Here is a 20,617-nt window from a genome sequence, read left to right as displayed (position 1 = left end):
ATGGTCATGCAAATTGGGTGAACAGGGTGGAGAATGCCGATGCCAAGGTGGCAAGCTGGAAAGGTTGGCAGCTTTCCTTGAGGGAAAAGGTTGATCTGATCAAGACTTACCTGATTCTGATTTTTCTATATGTCAGTTTTGTTTGCGGTTTGCCAGCTTCTCTCTATACCAGGGTCTATACTTGTTTCTTCCAGCTGTTATGGGGGAACAGAATAAACCTTGTCAAAAGGAATGTGACTTACCTTGCTAGGCGGGAGGGTGGTCTAGGGATGATCAACCCTGTAGTCTTTTTCTCTCTGATGTTTGTGAAGTACAATCTTGGTAACATGATGGCAGAGAGACCGCCTGGGTGGGTTGGTATTTTCCAGTCCTGGTTTAGACCCTTTCTGCGAGACTGGGAAAATGGTGGGCCAGTGAAAAGCCTGAGGGTCAAGCATGATAAGCTCCCGGCTTATGTTGCCCTGTGTTTGAAAATACTTCGGCAGTGGCAAGTAACAGCAGGAGAAGTCAGATCTCTTCCAAGGAAACTTCTTGAGAAGCGGATCATGAGCTCTGTTTTTTGCGAGCCACTGGCCTTGAGGGATTGCCCAAGCCTGGTTTTGGGGGTGGGTTTGCGATTGATTAATTTGGAGAGAATCCCAATGAAGTTTAGGGATCAGGCTTGGCTTGCCTTTCATGGAAAACTATATGTGAAGGGCAACTTGAAGTTTCTTTCCATGAGTGATCGGGGCTGCCCGAGAGTGGAGTGTGGAGGAGTGGTGGAGTCCATGGATCACTTTCTACTTCAGTGTCCTTTTAATATAGAGGTGTACAAGAGGGTGGGGAGGGCTCTGAGTATACCCTTCCTCCCCCATATGAGTTATGCAGAGTGGGTGTATGGGGCCTTTCAGACTCGTCGGGATTATGATTTGGAAACACTTTTTCTAGTTAGTTTAGTAGTCCGTTATTTCACGTGGAGCGCACGGTGTTAGGTATCCTTACGGAGTAAAATCCTCCCTGTGGAAGTGGTGATGCAGAACATTCTGGGTGAGGTTGGGAAGATTCGGGGTCTTGAGAAAGACGGGTGGCAGCAGGAGGCCTGGATAAAGGCATGGAGGAATATCAGGACTTTGTAGCTGCTGCCTGTTGATCTCGGGGTGTGCGGCTTTCTTTGTATTCTTCTTTCACTCCCCTAGATTTTCAGATCCAATACAATTTTGATAAAAGGCTACATGCATGGTGACGGTGATGTTCCTTAGTCTGGCTCTCCCATAGGGATTATGTTGTGCGCAATTTAGTTTGCACCGTTTATTTTGTTCTTGTTCTTTCTGGTCGGTATAATTATATTCAATTATTTTGTAAATATGTTTTATTTATTATGGTTTTATTGTATATAAGTTGTTGTTTGTAAGATTTTCAATAAACAAAATTAACCCCTCATAATGGTCACTGCAAGTGTACAGACCTGGAAACTCAGCACAGGGATGGTGGAAACCCCTCATAATGGGCACTGCAAGTGTACAGATCCGGGAACTCAGCACAGGGATGGTGGGAACCCCTCATAATTGGCACAGCAAGTGTATAGATCTGGGAACTTGGCACAGGGATGGTGGGAACCTCTCATAATGGGCACAGCAGGTGTACAGACCAGACCTGGGAACTCAGATCAGGGATGGTGGGAACCTCTCATAATGGGCACAGCAATAGTACAGATCCAGGAACTCAGCACAGGGATGGTGGGAACCTCTCATAATGGGCACAGCGGGTGTACAGACCAGGGAACTCAGATCAGGGATGGTGGGAACCTCTCATAATGGGCACAGCGGGTGTACAGACCTGGGAACTCAGATCAGGGATGGTGGGAACCCCTCATAATGGGCACAGCGGGTGTACAGACCTGGCAACTCAGATCAGGGATGGTGGGAACCCCTCATAATGGGCACAGCGGGTGTACAGACCTGGGAACTCAGCACAGGGATGGTGGGAACCTCTCATAATGGGCACAGCGGGTGTACAGACCTGGGAACTCAGATCAGGGATGGTGGGAGCCCCCCATAATGGGTACAGCAGTTGTACAGACAAAAGATTAAACCATATTAATCGTCAGTCATCTAAGAATTATGGTTTCCAAAAAAAAAAAAGAAGAAAACTGAGAACAGAGTATTGGAAAGTGCGGAGCGTTCTTGTTTAATATAGAAAAATCAGAATTATTGATTAACAAATAATAATAGTTAAAACAGTACAAAGCAGGTCAATATCCACGCTACTTAATAATGTTAGCGATAGTATTGAGAGCAGCTGGCACAATTTGTTGATCGGCAAAACATAAGAATATAAAAGTCCACATGCGGGGCTAAATGAGAAGTAAATCCAAGAAGGGAGAGTTGACAAACCCATCACCAGCTTCAATGTGTATAAGAAAGCACACCGCACCACGTGGAAATCCAATCTGCTTACCAGTGACGTGTCACATGTAGCCACGCCCTCACAGTTAGAAACACTCCCAAGGACACACTTAACCCTTACACTGCCCCCTAGTGGTTAACCCCTTCACTGCCAGTGCCATTTACACAGGAATGGGTGCATTTGTATAGGACTGATTACCGTATAAATGACAATGGTCCCAAAAATGTCCGATGTGTCCGCCATAATGTCGCAGTCATGATAAAAATTGCTGATCAGCGCCATTACTAGTAAAAAAAAATAATAAAATTAATAAAAATGCCATAAAACTATGCCCTATTTTGTAGACGCTATAACTTTTGCGCAAACCAATCAATAAACGCTTATCGATATTTTTTTTTTATTTTTTTTTTACCAAAATATGTAGAAGAATACATATTGGCCTAAAATGAGGGAAAAAAATGTTTTTTTATATATTTATGGGGGAAATTTATTATAGCAAAATTGTCAATCTTTTTTTGTTTATAACGTAGCGCAAAGTGTGTGTGTGGGGGGGAAATGTCAATTTTGTTTGGGAGCCACGTCGCACAATGGCACAATTGTCAGTTAAAGTGACGCAGTGCCGAATCGCAAAAAGTGCTCAGGAAGGGGGTAAATTCTTCTGGGGCTGAAGTGGTTAATACAGAAACAAGTACATCACGATGTTCAAATGGCTGCGGCTCTCAGCATGCTAGCGTCAGCCTGCCTGACATGTTTCATCCAACAGGATTTCATCAGAGGTGTGACACTAGTATGTCCTTTTATCTCAATAACAAATGATTCTCATCCTGGAAGAAAAAAATTATGAGTTTTACATGTAGGAGAGAAATGTCAAAATTGGCCTGGGTGGCAAGTGGTTAATAATACTGTTCACATCCCAGTCAACATTTAGACCACAGGGAGTATAACATTTGAAATCATAGATCTAGCGTGTTTCCAACCACGAGATCTCTCTCTCTTTGTCACACTCCCATGCCAATGAGGTGTAAATCGATCTATGGCTATGAAAGTGGTTGCTACTGGATTTTTATTATGACATTCCAGGTAATGATGAGCAACTGTGTGTTAGGGGATCCCTTTCTTAATGTTTGCCAGATGTTCCTTAACCACTTCCCGCCCGCCGGCTGTCATACGGCAAAAAAAATAATGATTTTTACATGTAGGAGAGACATGTCAAAATTGGCCTGGGTGGCAATTGGTTAATAAAACTGTTCACATCCCAGTCAACATTTAGACCACAGGGAATATAACATTTGAGTTCATAGATCCAGCGTGTTTCCAGCCATGAGATATCTCTCTTTGTCATACTCCCTCGCCAATGAGGTGTAAATCGATCTATGGCTATAGAAGTAGTTCCTACTGGATTTTTATTCTGACATTCCAAGTAATGTCGAGAAACTGTGTGTTTGGGAAACCCTTTCTTAATATTTGCCAGATGTTTCTTAAGCCTATCTTGCATAGAGCAGCCTACATATTGTAGACTGCATGGGCAATTCAATAAATAAACCAAGTTTTTAGACGTACAGGTTATGAAAGTATTGATATCGTACAACTTGGTGGTGGTGTGGGACCTTAAATTCACAGATTTTTCTATCTTTGCTTTTGTTTACATACCAAACAGCACATCTTCAACAAGGAAAAGGAAAGCTAGAATCAACATCAAATCTTATATAACTGAGGAACATAAAATATATTATTTATTGATCAGACCAATGAAAATACGGCTTCTTCGGTAAAGCATAGAAAGAGCAAATCTGGTGTGCATATCTGTAACTAAAACATTTCCCGCACTTTGAACATAGATAAGGACACTCACCCATGTGACTTCTCTGGTGGTTTAGGTAACATTTCTAAACTAAAACATTTCCCGCAACCTTGACATGGAAAGGGTCATTCCCCTGTGTGGATTCTCTGGTGTCTTAGAAGGTCTTCTTTACGAATAAAATGCTTCTCGCATTCCGAACATGAATAAGGGCGCTCACCTGTGTGAATTCTTTGGTGTGTAACAAGGTGTCCTTTTGTAATGAAACATTTCCCGCACTCTGAGCATGAATAGGGGCGCTCACCTGTGTGATTTCTTTGGTGCGAAACAAGGTTTCCTTTGGTAAGGAAACATTTCCCACACTCTGAACAGGAATAGGGACGCTCGCCTGTGTGAATACTCTGATGTTTACGAAGGTATCCTTTGTCAGTGAAACATTTCCCGCACTCTGAACATGAATAAGGACGCTCACCTGAGTGAATTTTTTGGTGTAAAGCAAGGTGTGCTTTCAAAACAAAAAATTTCCCGCACTCTGAACACGAATAGGGGCGCTCACCTGTGTGAACTCTAAAGTGTGAAACAAGGCTTTCTTTCATACTAAAACATTTCCCGCACTCTGAACATAAATAGGGACGCTCACCGGTGTGAGTTCTGTAATGTATAAGAAGGCTTCCTTTTTCACTGAAACATTTCCCACACTCTGAACATGGAAAGGGGCGTTCACCCGTGTGACTTCTCTCATGTTTACGAAGGTCTCCTTTAAGAACGAACCTTTTTCCGCACTCTGAACATGAATAGGGACGCTCACCCGTGTGAATTCTTTGGTGTATTAGAAGTTGTCCATTGGTAGCAAAACATTTCCCGCACTCTGAACATGAATAGGGACGCTCACCTGTGTGAATTCTCTTGTGTATAACGAGCTGTTGGTTCCTAGCAAAACATTTCCCGCAATCTGAACATGAGTAGGGGCGCTCGCCTGTGTGAATTCGTTGGTGCAACACTAGGTATGCTTTGGTACTGAAACATTTCCCACACTCTGAACATGAAAAGGGACGCTCACCCGTGTGAACTCTCTCGTGTATAAGAAGCAATGAGTTTTTTGTAAAAGATTTCCCGCACCCTGAACATGACAATGAACGCTCTCCTTTGTGAACTCCTTTATGGTGTAAAGAAGATTCATTGGGAATAGAAGGACCTATTAAAGTATCTGCACTGTGAGATTTTAGAGTCCTCGTATGTGATCTGTCAGAAGTTTCCTCAGGATTAGAGGGATTCCGTCCACCTGTTGGAAAGCAATTTTTGCAATAAATGTTATGAGGATTTCCCACGCTTTGTATTCGGGAGTCATATATGTTGGTCTACAATTTTTATGTATTGATGACATTGGTACTGTGAGGCCGCGTACACACGCGGGGACTGTTCGCTCAACTTTGTCCGTCAAACAGTTTCAGCGGACAGTCCGCTCAAAATTAGCATGGACGGACTTGCCCACACACGACGAACGTACAGTCCGCTGAAACCGTGCATGATGACGTGAACGGCACGTACGACGGGACTAGAAAACGACGTCCTATACACTGCAATGCAACCTTCGGCATGTAAATTCTTTCTGAGCATGCGCGAGACTTAGTTTGACGAACAAGCCTACACACGGGCGGACTGTCCGCTCAAACCAAGTTTCAGCGGACAGTTTTTCGGAATTTCCGAAAAACTTTGTTCGTCAGACTGTCCGCTGAAACTGTCCGCTGAAAGCCCACACACGAGCGGACTGTCCGCCGAAACACTGTTCAGCGGACAAAGTTGAGCGAACAGTCCCCGCGTGTGTACGCGGCCTGAGAATAGAGATGAAACTTCCCCCAAGACTGGAGAAGGACCTTATTTAGATGGACCTTTCATATGATGTACAGTATCTCCACCTCATTTGTTGGGAACATGACGTTATATTGAGGAATGGAGATGGACCTTTCATATGGTGTACAGTATCTCCTCCTCATTTGTTGGGAACATGACGTTATATTGAGGAATGGAGATGGACCTTTCATATGGTGTACAGTATCTCCTCCTCATTTGTTGGGAACATGACGTTATATTGAGGAATGGAGATGGACCTTTCATATGGTGTACAGTATCTCCTCCTCATTTGTTGGGAACATGACGTTATATTGAGGAATGGAGATGGACCTTTCATATGGTGTCCAGTATCTGCACCTCATTTGTTGGGAACATGACGTTATATTGAGGAATGGAGATGGACCTTTCATATGGTGTACAGTATCTCCTCCTCATTTGTTGGGAACATGATGTTATATTGAGGAATGGAGATGGACCTTTCATATGATGTACAGTATCTCCACCTCATTTGTTGGGAACATGATGTTATATTGAGGAATGGAGATGGACCTTTCATATGGTGTACAGTATCTCCTCCTCATTTGTTGGGAACATGATGTTATATTGAGGAATGGAGATGGACTTTTCATATGGTGTACAGTATCTCCTTCTCATTTGTTGGGAACATGACATCATAGTGAGGAATGGAGATGGACCTTTGATATGGTGTACAGTATCTCCTCCTCATTTGTTGGGAACATGACGTTATATTGAGGAATGGAGATGGACCTTTCATATGGTGTACAGTATCTCCTCCTCATTTGTTGGGAACATGACGTTATATTGAGGAATGGAAATGGACCTTTCATATGGTGTACAGTATCTCAACCTCATTTGTTGGGAACATGACGTTATATTGAGGAATGGAGATGGACCTTTCATATGGTGTACAGTATCTCCTCCTCATTTGTTGGGAACATGACGTTATATTGAGGAATGGAGATGGACCTTTCATATGGTGTACAGTATCTCCTCCTCATTTGTTGGGAACATGACGTTATATTGAGGAATGGAGATGGACCTTTCATATGGTGTACAGTATCTCCTCCTCATTTGTTGGGAACATGACGTTATATTGAGGAATGGAGATGGACCTTTCATATGGTATACAGTATCTCCTCCTCATTTGTTGGGAACATGACGTTATATTGAGGAATGGAGATGGACCTTTCATATGGTGTACAGTATCTCCTCCTCATTTGTTGGGAACATGATGTTATATTGAGGAATGGAGATGGACTTTTCATATGGTGTACAGTATCACCTCCTCATTTGTTGGGAACATGACGTTATATTGAGTAATGGAGATGGACCTTTCATATGGTGTACAGTATCTCCTCCTCATTTGTTGGGAACATGACATCATAGTGAGGAATGGAGATGGACCTTTGATATGGTGTTCCCATTTCTTGTAAACGTGACAACATGATGAAAAATGGAGATTGTCCTTTCTTATGGTGTACAGCAGTGGTGGCCAATTTGCTAGATAGAAGATATATGGCCCATTAACTCACCAAAGGGCAACCCTTAATATTCAGTGTATGTAATGCAACAGAAAACAGTCAAGACTGTGAGCATACTACAGTAGATAGCAAATAAACAATACCTCAACTGCAAATTCAACTTCTAATGGCTGAGGACCGGTGCCCTGGCTATAGTTCTCCCACACTCAAAACAATCAGATCCATAACGACATCAAGCCGGCAACTCGGAATTGTCCATAAAATCCAAATCTTTATTGGCTACATACTAAAACACACTGGTATCCAGTTTTGGCCATGATGAAACACATTAGTTGTTTACAATTGTGTTTTGGTATGTAGCCAATAAAGATTCTGGTTTAATGGACCACACTGAGTTGCCAGTTTGATGTTATTATGAATACTACAGTAGATGGTCAGGGACTGTTGCAATTCAGTAGCAAAGCATCCTCAACCTTGGAGGGAGGGAAGGGAATCTTATGCCGCGTACACACGACTGAACTTTTCGACAGCAAAGGTCCAACGGAACAAGTCCGTCGGACAATTTGATCGTGTATGGGCTCCATCGGACCTTTGCTTGCCAAAAATCTGGCAGACTTTAGAAATAGAACATGTTTTAAATTTTTCCACCGGAACTCCGCCCGGACCCAGAAATCCGTTCGTGTGTATGGTAGTCCGACGGACAAAAACTGACACTAAGGCAGCTATTGGCTACTGGATATGAACTTCCTTATTCTAGTCTGGTCGTACGTCATCACGTTCAAATCCGTCGGACTTTGGTGTGATTGTGTGTGGCCAAGTCCGTTCATTCGGAAAGTCTGTCGGAACTCCGCCGAAAGTCCCTCAGAAAGACCGTCGGACCTAGTCCCTCAAAGTCTGGTCGTGTGTACGTGGCACTAGTCACACTGCAGGGACTATTCACCCAGATAGATCCAGAACCAACCACAGCATCTGAAGGTACTTTGCCGAGAGGATGTGGATTAACCACAAAAGAAAGACCTATCTCAAGGTGGTCAGGCCACAAAAAGACCTCCAGATGTATTCTGTCCCCAACAAGAGTATGTGCAGCAGCATGTTAGCATGTTTTGATCACCAGAGAGAGCTCTAGAGAGCATTCCAGGGACAGGCTAAGATCAGGACTGATAGAAGACTAAAGAGTATTCCACTGACAGACTGAGGTCAGGGCAGGCAACAGACTAGGGAGTATTCCAGGGACAGACTGGGGTTGAAGAATACAAGAGACTAGAGCGTATTACAGGGACAGGCTGAGGTCAGGGCAGAAAGAAGACTAGAGGGTAAAACAGAGACATGCTAAGGGCGGGGCAGGTACAGATTAGAAAGTATTCCAGGAATAGGCTGAGGTCAGAGCAGAAAGCAGACGAGAAAGTATTTTAGGAATAGGCTGAAGTCAGGGTATGCAGCAGATTAGAGAGTACTCTAGGAATAGGCTGAGGTTAGGTCAAGCAGTAGTCTACAGAAAATTCCAGGAATAAGCTGAGGTCAGGGCAGGCAGCAGACTAGAGAGTACTCCAGGAATAGGCTGAGGTCAGGGCAGGCAGCAGACTAGAGAGAATTCCAGGCATAGGCCGAGGTCAGGGCAAGCAGCAGGCTAGAGTCCATTCCAGGAATAGGCTGAGGTCAGGGCAGGCAGCAGACTAGAGAGTACTCCAGGAATAGGCTGATGTCAGGGCAGGCAGCAGTCTAGATAGCATTCCAGGCATAGGCTGAGGTCAGGACAGGCAGCAGACTAGAGTACTCCAGGAATGGGCTACGGTCAGGGCAGGCAGCAGACTAGAGAGCATTCCAGGAATAGGCTGAAGTCAGGGTAGGCAGCAGATTAGAGAGTATTTCAGGAATAGGCTGAGGTCAGGGCACGCAGTAGTCTACAGAAAATTCCAGGAATAGGTTAAGGTCAGGGTGGGCAGCAGACTAGAGAGCATTCCAGGAATAGGCTGAGGTCAGGGCAGGCAGGAGACTAGAGAGTAATGAAAAGACAAGCTAGCAAGGGTCAGCACCAAGAGTCAGAATAGTAGGCCATAATATAGAACAGAGCTACTATAGCTTGGCTATCACAAGCCTAAAACCCCGTTCAAAATAGCATGCCACTGGGTAATTAGAGCAAAGGAGGTGAAACAGGCAGCTGGGCCAATGAGGGCAGAGGTGGCTAAAAAGACAGCACTGAGCTTTTGCCTAGCAATGGGAATGCCTCCAGCTGCTGGACATTGAGAGTCAGTTTGCTGACTGTGCAGGGTCCATTGCCCAGGAACCACCGACGCAAGACAATAGAAGGGTGCCTCACACTTCTAATAGCCTATTAAAAGACCCGACTTACAAAATCCGCGGTTCCCCGTGTTCCAAACTCTTGTAGGCAGCAGTATAATCTGTTTCGGAATTTCTGCGTTCCTCAATGGACAAGAAATGCAAACATTTTTTCTAATTGATAACAGTGTAAATCCATACTTCATACTCATAGAAATAAAATGAATATATGAATGGTTTCTGCATTTAGTGTTTGTTACTTACTTAGATCTATAGATAGAGAAGATTCCTCCTCTTTACTTTCCATAATCATCTCCTCCTCCTCCATAGACTGCTGATCTCCACTCATCAACCTCTCCTCTTCTTCTTCATGCTCAACTTTAATGTCTTTCTGTTCTTCATTCTAGATTTCAGAGATGATAAAATATAACATCTAAAACACTGCTGCCAATAGAAGAATGCAGTGGCGGAATTATAGGGGTCGCCAAGATCGCCATGGCGACCGGGCCCCTTGCTGCGGGGGGGCCCAAGGGCCCTCTGCACTCTTCGATAGGAGGGAAGGCTGAGAGGAGCTCCCTGATCATCAGCCGAACTGAAATCGGCACTGTGCGGGAGCTCCTCACATTAGGCTTAGTAGTGAAAGCACAGTGTGTGCTCTTTGTCTCCTCCTAGAGTGCAGTACCCGGCAGGAAAAGCCAGGAAGGTAAATGTCTGCCGTTTTTTTTAATAAGACTATCTACTGTATTTCTGTTTGTGTGTGTGTGTGTGTGTGAGCATGTTTGGATGAGTGAACATGCTTGTATGTATGTGTGTGTGAGCATGCTTGTATGTTTGTGTGAGCATGCTTGTACAGTGGTGTGAAAAAGTGTTTGCCCCCTTCCTCATTTCCTGTTCCTTTGCATGTTTGTCACACTTAAGTGTTTCGGAACATCAAACCAATTTAAACAATAGTCAAGGACAACACAAGTAAACACAAAATGCAATTTGTAAATGAAGGTGTTTATTATTAAAGGTGAAAAAAAATCCAAACCATCATGGCCCTGTGTGAAAAAGTGATTGCCTCCCTTGTTAAAACATACTATAACTGTGGTTGTCCACACCTGAGTTCAATTTCTCTAGTCACACCCAGGCCTGATTATTGCCACACCTGTTCACAATCAAGGCATCACTTAAATATTGTTTAAATTGGTTTGATGTTCCGAAACACTTAAGTGTGACAAACATGCAAAGGAACAGGAAATGAGGAAGGGGCAAACACTTTTTCACACCACTGTATGTGCATGTGTGTGAGCATGCTTGTGTGTGCGTGTGTGTGTGTGAGCATGCTTGTATGTGCGTGTGTGTGAGCATGCTTGTGTGTGTGTGTGTGTGTGTGTGTGTGTGTGTGTGTGTGTGAGAATACATGTATGTGTGTGTGAGCATGTATGTGTGTGTGCGTGTGTGAGCATGCATGTGCCTGTGTGTGAGCATGCATGTATGTGTGTGTGTGTGAGCATGCTTGTGTGTGTTGCTCTTGTGTGCGTGAGCATGCTTGTATATGAGCATGCTTGTATGTGTGTGTGTGTGTGTGAGCATGCATGTATGTGTTGTGGCAGCACGCAGGTAAAATCACCTGGTTGTATTCAGGATGGGAAATATGTGTGTCCTAGATTCAGGCTTTATGCAGACTTTTACAATTAGAGGGGAAGAGTTAATGAGCCCAGCTGTAGTAAGTGGGCTCATTAAGACCTCTACAAAAACCCCAGCATGCATAGGGAGATGCTCCATCCTGGAACCAGTTTTGTGTGTATAGACTGGGGAGTCTGAGATCTGTTCTGTGCGGTGAGTTAACGCCTGTGTGGCAAACCCCTACAATAGGGACAGGGACTGGGGCAGCACAAGGCTGCACCCAGTTGTTAGACAGGGAGTCTACGTGTGTAGTTAGAGGTCAAGCTGACCAGGATTTATTTTCTTGTTTTATTTTGTTTGGCTGTTATATGTATCACTGCATGTAGCCTAAATAAACCGGATCTTTTGTTTTTTGCACCTACAACGCTGTCTGCTGTGCCTGACTTTGTGTTGTGAACCCATCCAGGGGGTCACACACACCCGCTACCGAGCGAACCCCCTCACAGTGTGTGTGTGAGCATTAATGTGTGAGCATTAATGTATGTGAGTGTGTGTGAGCATGCTTGTGTGTGTGCGTGTGTGTGTGTGTGTGTGTGTGTGCGTGTGTGTGAGAATGCATGTATGTATGTATGTATGTGTGTGTGTGTGTGTGTGTGTTCATATATGTATATGTATGTGTATGTATGCATGTGTTTATCAGTGGCGGTGCATCCAAAAGGGTGCACAGGTTCCACCCCCTCTATGACCAAAGGATAGACTCATGCATAGCATAGCATGAATCTATCCATGGCCACCACTGCCACCCCCATATTTAGGTGTCTGGTCCCTTTTGGGGTGCCGGGTGCCTGAATTACAGCGGTGGGGGGGGGGGGGTTTGCATCACCTGATTAGAGCCATGGGCTATAATAGGCTTCAAAATAGGTGAACTGCGAGCGCCAATCCACCAATCAGGTGTGTGGGTCTTTTACCCATCACCCGATTGGCTGAAACGATAGACACAGCTATTGGACGCCCATCAGGAGGAAAGGGCGGGAGATGAGGATGGCAGTAGCTGCGTGGAGGACCCCGCTCATGGCCGTTACCCGCTGCCCCACCAAGACAGGGTAAGTGGCGGGCAGACAGTGAGCGGGCGGTGGGGATTCACAGTGGCAGCATTTGATGGGCACACCAACAGCATTTGATGTGCACATTAGCAGCATTTGATGGGCACAGTGGCAGCATTTGATGGGTACACTGGCAGCATTTGATGGGCACAGCGGTGGCATTTGATGGGCACAGCGGCAAAGTTTGATGGGCACAGTAGTGACATTTGATAGTACAGTGGTGGCATTAGATGGTACAGTGGTGGCGTTTGATGGGCACAGTGGCTGTAATTGATGTTTTTTAAATCGGTTCCTTTATATGCAGCCACCCACTTGGGACTGGGCCCTGGTGTTCCACCATTGGGCTCGGAGAAAAGAGCCCTGTCCGGAGGTCGGGGGGGGGGGGCCCTCCATGGTTTCCTGCATCGGGGCCCTGAAGGTTCTAGTTACGCCACTGGAAGAATGTCCTCTCTCAGAATTATTTTTTCCCCATCTACCTGATCATTCTCAGAATAGTTGTGATCCTCCTGTGTAGAATCCCCGGAATACAGAGGACTTCCCTTCTCCGCAGACTGCTGATCTCCCCTCACTAAAGTCTCTTCTTTTTCCTCTTTATTCTCAAATTTGAGTTCTTCACCCTGAAGCCAAAAACGATGATAGAATGGATATATAAAAAAGCAACAAGAATGTACATAGAATGTCATCTCATAGCTTAGACTCTTCTACCTGATGATGGTGGGGGATGGTGAGACCTTCCTGTGTGGAATCCCGGGAATACAGAGGACGGGGACATCTCTCTGGTGGGTTCCCATTACTGGATCCATCTGTAGGAAACACACACACTGACTGAATACATTGTTTCTATGTGTTTATCAGATGATGGGGGATCTAGGTGGAGCCTCCGTACTGCTCTCTCCTTTACAATAAAGTCTCCTCTTACCCGGTGATATGAGGGGCGGCTGATTGTCCATCATGACGTCCTTGTAGAGATCCTTGTGTCCTTCTAAATACTCCCACTCCTCCATGGATCAATAGACAGTGACATCCTGACACCTTATAGGAACCTGACACACACAATGATACAGTCAGTTACTTACTCCTGACCTCTGCGCTGCATTTGTTAGTAAGTTCTACACTCTTGTGTTACATATTCCTGATCCTTGTTCTCCGTGCGTTATTTGCTCTACAGTTCTATAGTCTGTGCGTTACACTCTCGAGACTCCTGCACTCTGTGCATTGCTTACTCCTGACCTCTGTTTTCAGTGTGTTCGTTACTTTTGACTCCTGTACTCTGTGCCTTGTTTATTCCTGAGTTCGGCTCTTTATATATTACTTACTCATTATCTCTGCACTATGTGCATTACTTACATCTGACCTGCTTTACCCACCCCTGAACTTTGTGTATTATTTGCTCTTGACCTCAGCAATCAATGCATTATTCACTCATGCATTATGTATCTGAACTATTAACCAGAGGCTCTGGATGGACAGTTGGATAAATGGCTCTATATTTAGGATGTATCCGGTCTACAAACCAGAGGCTCTGGATGGACAGTTGGATAAATGGTTCTATATTTAGGATGTATCTGGTCTATAAACCAGAGGCTCTGGATGGACAGTTGGATAAATGGTTCTATATTTAGGATGTATCTGGTCTATAAACCAGAGGCTCTGGATGGACAGTTGGGGAAATGGTTCTATATTTATGATGTATCCGGTCTACAAACCAGAGGCTCTGGATGGACAGTTGGATAAATGGTGCTATATTTAGGATGTATCCGGTCTATAAACCAGAGGCTCTGGGTGGACAGTTGGATAAATGGCTCTATATTTAGGATGTATCCGGTCTACAAACCAGAGGCTCTGGATGGACAGTTGGATAAATGGTTCTATATTTAGGATGTATCCGGTCTACAAACCAGAAGCTCTGGATGGACAGTTGGATAAATGTCTCTATATATAGGATGTATTGGTGTACACATTATAATCCTATATATCACTGTGGCTATGGAGGGAGAGGATGGACATTATGGGGGGTTAATTTATCATTTAATAAAGTAATTCTTATTACCTCCTCTGCTGTCGGTTGAAGGAATATATCCCTCTACTTCCTCTTGGCTTTCCTGTCCGAGAACTTCCTATTTCTACATGACAACACTTCCTGTCTTTCTTTCATTTCACTTCCTGTCTTTGCGTTCCACTGCCAATAAAGGAGAGCACCATCTTGTGGAGATAAAACAAAGTGCACTCTACACTTTTAAATACTTTGACAGTTGGTTCTTGGTGCGTTTTTCAGCTTTGTTGCATATATTACCCACAAATGGGGAAAAAAAAAACAAATAATGAACAATGAAAAAAAAAATGCAAATGGCATCTGGAAGCTAAATGTAAGTAAAGGGGTGGGGGAGAGGTCCTGGGGTAATTTGTGTCTTCTGGATTCATATAGCCTAAACAAAATTGAATATACAGGGCCTTGAAAAGGTATTCCTACCTCTTGAAATTTTCAAAATTTTGACATGTTACAATCAAAAAACGTAAATGTATTTTATTGGGATTTTATGTGATAGACCAACACAAAGTGGCACATAATTGTGTAGTGGAAGGAAAATGATAAATGCTTTGCAACATTTTTTCCAAAAAATGGTGCACATTTGTATTCAACCCCCTTTACTCTGATACCCCTAACTAAAATCTAGCTGAACCAATTACCTTCAGAAGTCATCTAATTAGTAAATAGAATCCACCTGTGTGTCATGTAATCTCAGTATAAATACAGCTGTTCTGTGAAGCCCTCAGAGGTTTGTTAGAGAACTTTAGTAAACAGACAGCATCATGAAGGCCAAGGAACACACCAGACAGGTCAGGGATAAAGTTGTGGAGAAGTATAAAGTAGGGTTAGGTTATATAAAAACATCCCAAGCTTTGGACATCTCACGGAGCTCTGTTCAATCCATCATCCGAAAATAGAACGAGTATGACAAAACTGCAAAAATACCAAGACATGGCTGCCCGCCTAAACTGACAGGCCGGGCAAGGAGAGCATTAATCAGAGAAGCAGCCAAGAGGTCCATGGTAACTCTGGAGGAACTGCAGAGATCCACAGCTCAGGTGGGAGAATCTGTCCACAGGACAACTATTAGTAACTCCACAAATCTGTCCTTTGTGGAAGAGTGGCAAGAAGAAAGCCACAAAAGTCTTGTTTGCAATTTGCAAGAAGCAATGTGGGGGACACAGCAAACACGTGGAAGAAGATGCTCTGATCAGATAAGACCAAAATGTTACTCTTTTTGCCTAGAAGAAAAATGTGTGGCGAACAAATGACATTGCACATCACTCTGAACACGCTATCCCCACCGTGAAACATGGTGGTGACAGCATCATGTTGTGGGGATGCTTTTCTTCATCAGGGACTGGGAAGCTGGTCAGAGTTGATGGGAAGATGGATGGAGCCAAATACAGGGCAATATTAGAAGAAAACCTGTTAGGCTTGATTCACATCTATGCATTTTTTGTGCTTTTTGCATTTTGCAGATTTGCACTACAGCCCATTTAACATGGTTTCCTATAGAACATGTTCTGTAGAGCAAATCTGCAAAATGCAAAAAGCACTAAAAATGCATAGGTGTGAATCAAGCCTTAGAGTCTGAAAATGACTTGAGACTGGGGCGGAGGTTCACCTTCTAGTAGGACAATTACCCTAAACATACAGCCAGAGCTACAATGGAATGGTTTAGGTCAAAGCATATTCATGTGTTAGAATGGCCCAGTCACAGTCCAAACCTAAATCCAATTGAGAATCTGTAGCAAGACTTGAAAATTGCTGTTCAGACGCTCATTCAATCTGACAGAGCTTGAGCTATTTTGCAAACAAAAATGGGCAAAAATATCACTCTCTAGATGTGCAAAGCTGGTAGAGACATCCCCAAAAAGACTTGGAGCTGTAATTGCAGTGAAAGGTGGTTCTTCAAAGTATTGACTCAGGGGGGCGCCATACAAATACACCCCACACTTTTCACATATTTATTTGTAAAAAAAAATTTGAAAACCATTTATAATTTTCCTTTCACTGCACAATTATGTGCCACTTTGTGTTGGTCTATCACATAAAATCCCAATAAAATACATTTACGTTTTTAGTTGTAACGTGACAAAATTGTGAGCCCTGTCTGAAGAAGGGTGATATGCGCCCTTTAGGCGCAAAGTGAAATCTGTTGGAAGGCCAGATGGTTTAATATCATATTTCTGGTATTTCATTCCCTGGTTGATACAGGCAGATGGCCCAAGTTGGAATGTAACCAGTTACACATAAGAGCTTTGTAGCATATCAGAATCACGATTGATTTTGAATCGAAATGCTGACAAAATTTTCATTATGCAGAGATTTGGATGTATCTGAATCCCTAAATTACAATAGAAAAACGAATTTCAATGAATCCGAAATAAATGAGAACAAAAGCAACAAATTCATTTGTATTCATTTGTTTCATTTTGGTGATGCGATAGGTTGAGCCTTTTGTTAATGTTTGAAGCATCCAAAATAACGTAAGGACATAACAAATGATCGGAAATTGATTCAGATCCATTTATTTTTATTCTAGTGAACGTAATGTGAATATTCTAAAAAGATTATTTTTGTATTGGGGGGTTTAACTTTAGAGACCATTCATTTATTGTGAAACCAAAGGATCCCTACTTATTGAGTTTGGGTTGGATGGAGGCGGATTCATCAGAATCTCCAAATCATAACATAAAAAATTAAGTTTGTTTGTTACTGTTGGATGCATGCGACTACAGTCATTATCATCCAATCAGCTCCTTCCATTTTTCTTTGTGGGTTAGACTTGCAGGGATGACTCAGAGTGCATGCATAAATCATTTCCCAAAAAGGCCAATTCTGACATTTCTCTCCTACGTGTAAAAATCATCATTTTTTTTCTAGAAAATTACGTAGAACCCCCACATTATATATGTTTTCTTGAGCAAAGACCCTAGAAAATTGAAGTCAATCATAGAGACTCCGGCAACCATCTGGTCCACCAGAAATCTCTATGGTAAACATCTGATGTCGGCAGATCCTGTCCCGACTCACCGATGGAAGTGATAAGTCTGTAGAAGCACCGGAGTGCGGCGGAGGGGACGTCCCCTCTCGCCGTCCGTAAGAACGATCAAGTGGCGGAACAGCAGCTATGATCATTCTTATGGTGTAAGGAATCCCCAGCTGAAAAAAGCCGATATCTGAATGATGCTTGTAGCTGTACCCATCACTCAGCTATCACCACTCAAAGTCAAGGATGTCATATGATGGCCGGTGGGCGGGAAGTGGTTACGCCCGGTTCACACTGCCGCAACTTTGAAGTGGTATCCTAGCATGACTTCAGCATGACTTGCATGTGACTCCTTTAACCACTTGAAGACCGCCGGCCATCGTTATAAACCAGCTGTTTGAAGAGGAATACCGTTGTTATCGCAGTAGCTAGCTGCCATAACCCCTGGTGTCCTCATCAGCGGGTGGTTGGCTTTCAGATAAAAGTGGTCTCAGTGGCAAATCACCACAAGATCACTTTTATCAGGAGTGGAAGAGGTACACCCCCCACCCGCCACAGTCCGGTCATCTCCACCGTTTACTGGAGCCGTCAGTAGCAGTGGAGACAGTCGGCTCCTTTTCCCTCAACAGCCTGGAGCCAAGTGAGGGAAAATTGGCCCCCCACTCGGCTCCATAGCATCGGAGGGCAGAAGCAACGTCAAATGTCACTTCTGTCCAATGGTATCAAAGGGGAAATTTTTTGTAAAAAAAAAAAAATGACATTTAACCACTTGTCTACTGCGCTGTAGCATTTTGAATGACAATTGCGCGGTCATGCAACACTGTATCTAAACACATTTTTTATAATTTTCTTCACACAAATAGAGCTTTCTTTTGGTGGTATTTAATCACTGCTGGGTTTTTGATTTTTACAAAATAAAGACCAAAAATTTACATTTTGTAACTTAGTAATTTTTCTCCTTCACTGATGTGCACTGATAGGCTGAACTGGCGTTCATTGATGAGGTGGCACTTATGGGCACTGATGAGGAGGCACTTATATGTCACAAATATGGGCACTGATAGGTGGCACTGATATGTGGCACTGATGAGCACTGATAGGCGGCACTGATGGGCACTAATAAACGGCATGGATAGGCAGCACTGATGGTCATTGATTGACAGCAGTGATGGGCAGCACTGATAGGTGACACTGATAGCCAGCACTGACTGGCATTGCTAATGGGCACTGATTGGTGGAACTTGTGGGCACTGATTGCTAGTGAAGGATGAACTTCCAACGGGACGTTTTCGCGAACGCGGACCGCGAACGCGGCCGATAGTTCGCGAACTGTAACGTTCGCGGCGGGCCCCTTTGACTTCAATGGGAGGCGAACTTTGCAAACCTACAGGTCAAATTTGCAGCCACAAAATAATTACTAGCTGTGCAAACATAGTCCCACCACATGGCCAATGACATAACACATGTATGAGGTGAATCTGGGATCGACAAATACAAGCATTCTTTTTTTATATGTGAAATTGTTGTGACAATTCAGGACTGTGGAGTGCATGAAGGCAATGGGGGAGAGGGAAGGTCAGGGTAGGCAAAGAAGAGGGTGCAGGAGATGATCACCAGCAGCGTGACATACAGCAATGACACCTGCACCGTGATAGTCATCTGACACCAGCACCGTGATAGAGAGCACTGACATCAGCAGCCTGACATACAGCAATGACACCTGCACCATGATAGAGTGATCTGACACCAGCACCGTGATAGAGAGCACTGACATCAGCAGCGTGACATAAAGCACTGACACCAGCACTGTGATATACAGCACTGACACCAGCACCATGATATACAGCACTGACATCAGCAGCGTGACATACAGCAATGACACCTGCACCGTGATAGTGATCTGACACCAGCACCGTGATAGAGAGCACTGACATCAGCAGCGTGACATACAGCAATGACACCTGCGCCATGATAGAGTGATCTGACACCAGCACCGTGATATACAGCACTGACACCTGCACCGTAAGCAGCCACAGGAGGAAGTCAGCATAGCACAGGGATGGTGGGAGCCCCTCATAATGAGCATAGCACAGGGATGGTGGGAGCCCCTCATAATATGCACAGCAGAGGTACAGCCCCAGGAGGAAGTCAGCACAGTACAGGGATGGTGGGAGCCCCTCATAATAAGCAGCCCCAGGAGGAAGTCAGCACAACACAGGGATGGTGGGAGCCCCTCATAATAAGCAGCCCCAGGAGGAAGTCAGCACAGCACAGGGATGGTGGGAGCCCCTCATAATGAGCATAGCACAGGGATGGTGGGAGCCCCTCATAATATGCACAGCAGAGGTACAGCCCCAGGAGGAAGTCAGCACAGGGATGGTGGGAGCCCCTCCTAATGAGCATAGCACAGGGATGGTGGGAGCCCCTCATAATATGCACAGCAGAGGAACAGCCCTAGGAGGAAGTCAGCACAGCACAGGGATGGTGGGAGCCCCTCATAATGAGCATAGCACAGGGATGGTGGGAGCCCCTCATATGCACAGCAGAGGTACAGCCCCAGGAGTAAGTCAGCACAGCACAGGGATGGTGGGAGCCCCTCATAATAAGCAGCCCCAGGAGGAAGTCATCACAGCACAGGGATGGTGGGAGCCCCTCATAATAAGCAGCCCCAGTAGAAATATGACACCGCTCAACCTCTTCAAACAGAAGGGTACGGGCATATAGTACGGTGTGCTTTTTTTGGACAAGGAAGTGAGTCAAATGAAGAAAGAAGGTCTGTGTGCTCGATTAAAAAAATCGTTTATAGACATATACATGGTCTACTGGTCACATGTGTGGAATTCCTCCGAGATCCATGCCTCATTCATTTTTAGAAATGTGAGGTAGTTAACACTGTCGTGAGCTAGGCGAGTACGCTTAACGGTCACGATCCCCCTGCTGCGCTGAACGTCCTTTCGGACAGGACACTGGATGCGGGGCAAGCCAACAGTTCGATTGCAAATTGGGCAAGTTCTGGCCAGAGGTCAAGCCTGCCCACCCAGTAGTCCAGGGGTTCATCACTCTTCAGAG

General features: G+C 44.4%; 1 pseudogene across 1 annotated transcript in view; it reads right to left on the bottom strand.

The window, feature by feature from the left end:
- Positions 1–2,140: 2,140 nt before the first annotated feature.
- LOC143956385 (uncharacterized) overlaps positions 2,141–20,617 on the bottom strand; it is a 37,028-nt pseudogene continuing 18,551 nt past the window's right edge. The window contains exon 6 of the transcript XR_013269902.1: positions 2,141–5,336. The product of XR_013269902.1 is annotated as an uncharacterized LOC143956385 (transcript). The remainder of the gene's footprint in view (positions 5,337–20,617) is intronic.

This window comes from Lithobates pipiens, unplaced genomic scaffold (assembly GCF_037356315.1).
Source record: "Lithobates pipiens isolate NorthernLeopardFrog02 unplaced genomic scaffold, aLitPip1_a1.2 Scaffold_35, whole genome shotgun sequence".
Lineage (NCBI taxonomy): Eukaryota > Metazoa > Chordata > Amphibia > Anura > Ranidae > Lithobates > Lithobates pipiens.
The sequence above is the reverse complement of the archived record's forward strand: the minus strand, read 5'-3'. Positions and strand labels throughout refer to the sequence as shown.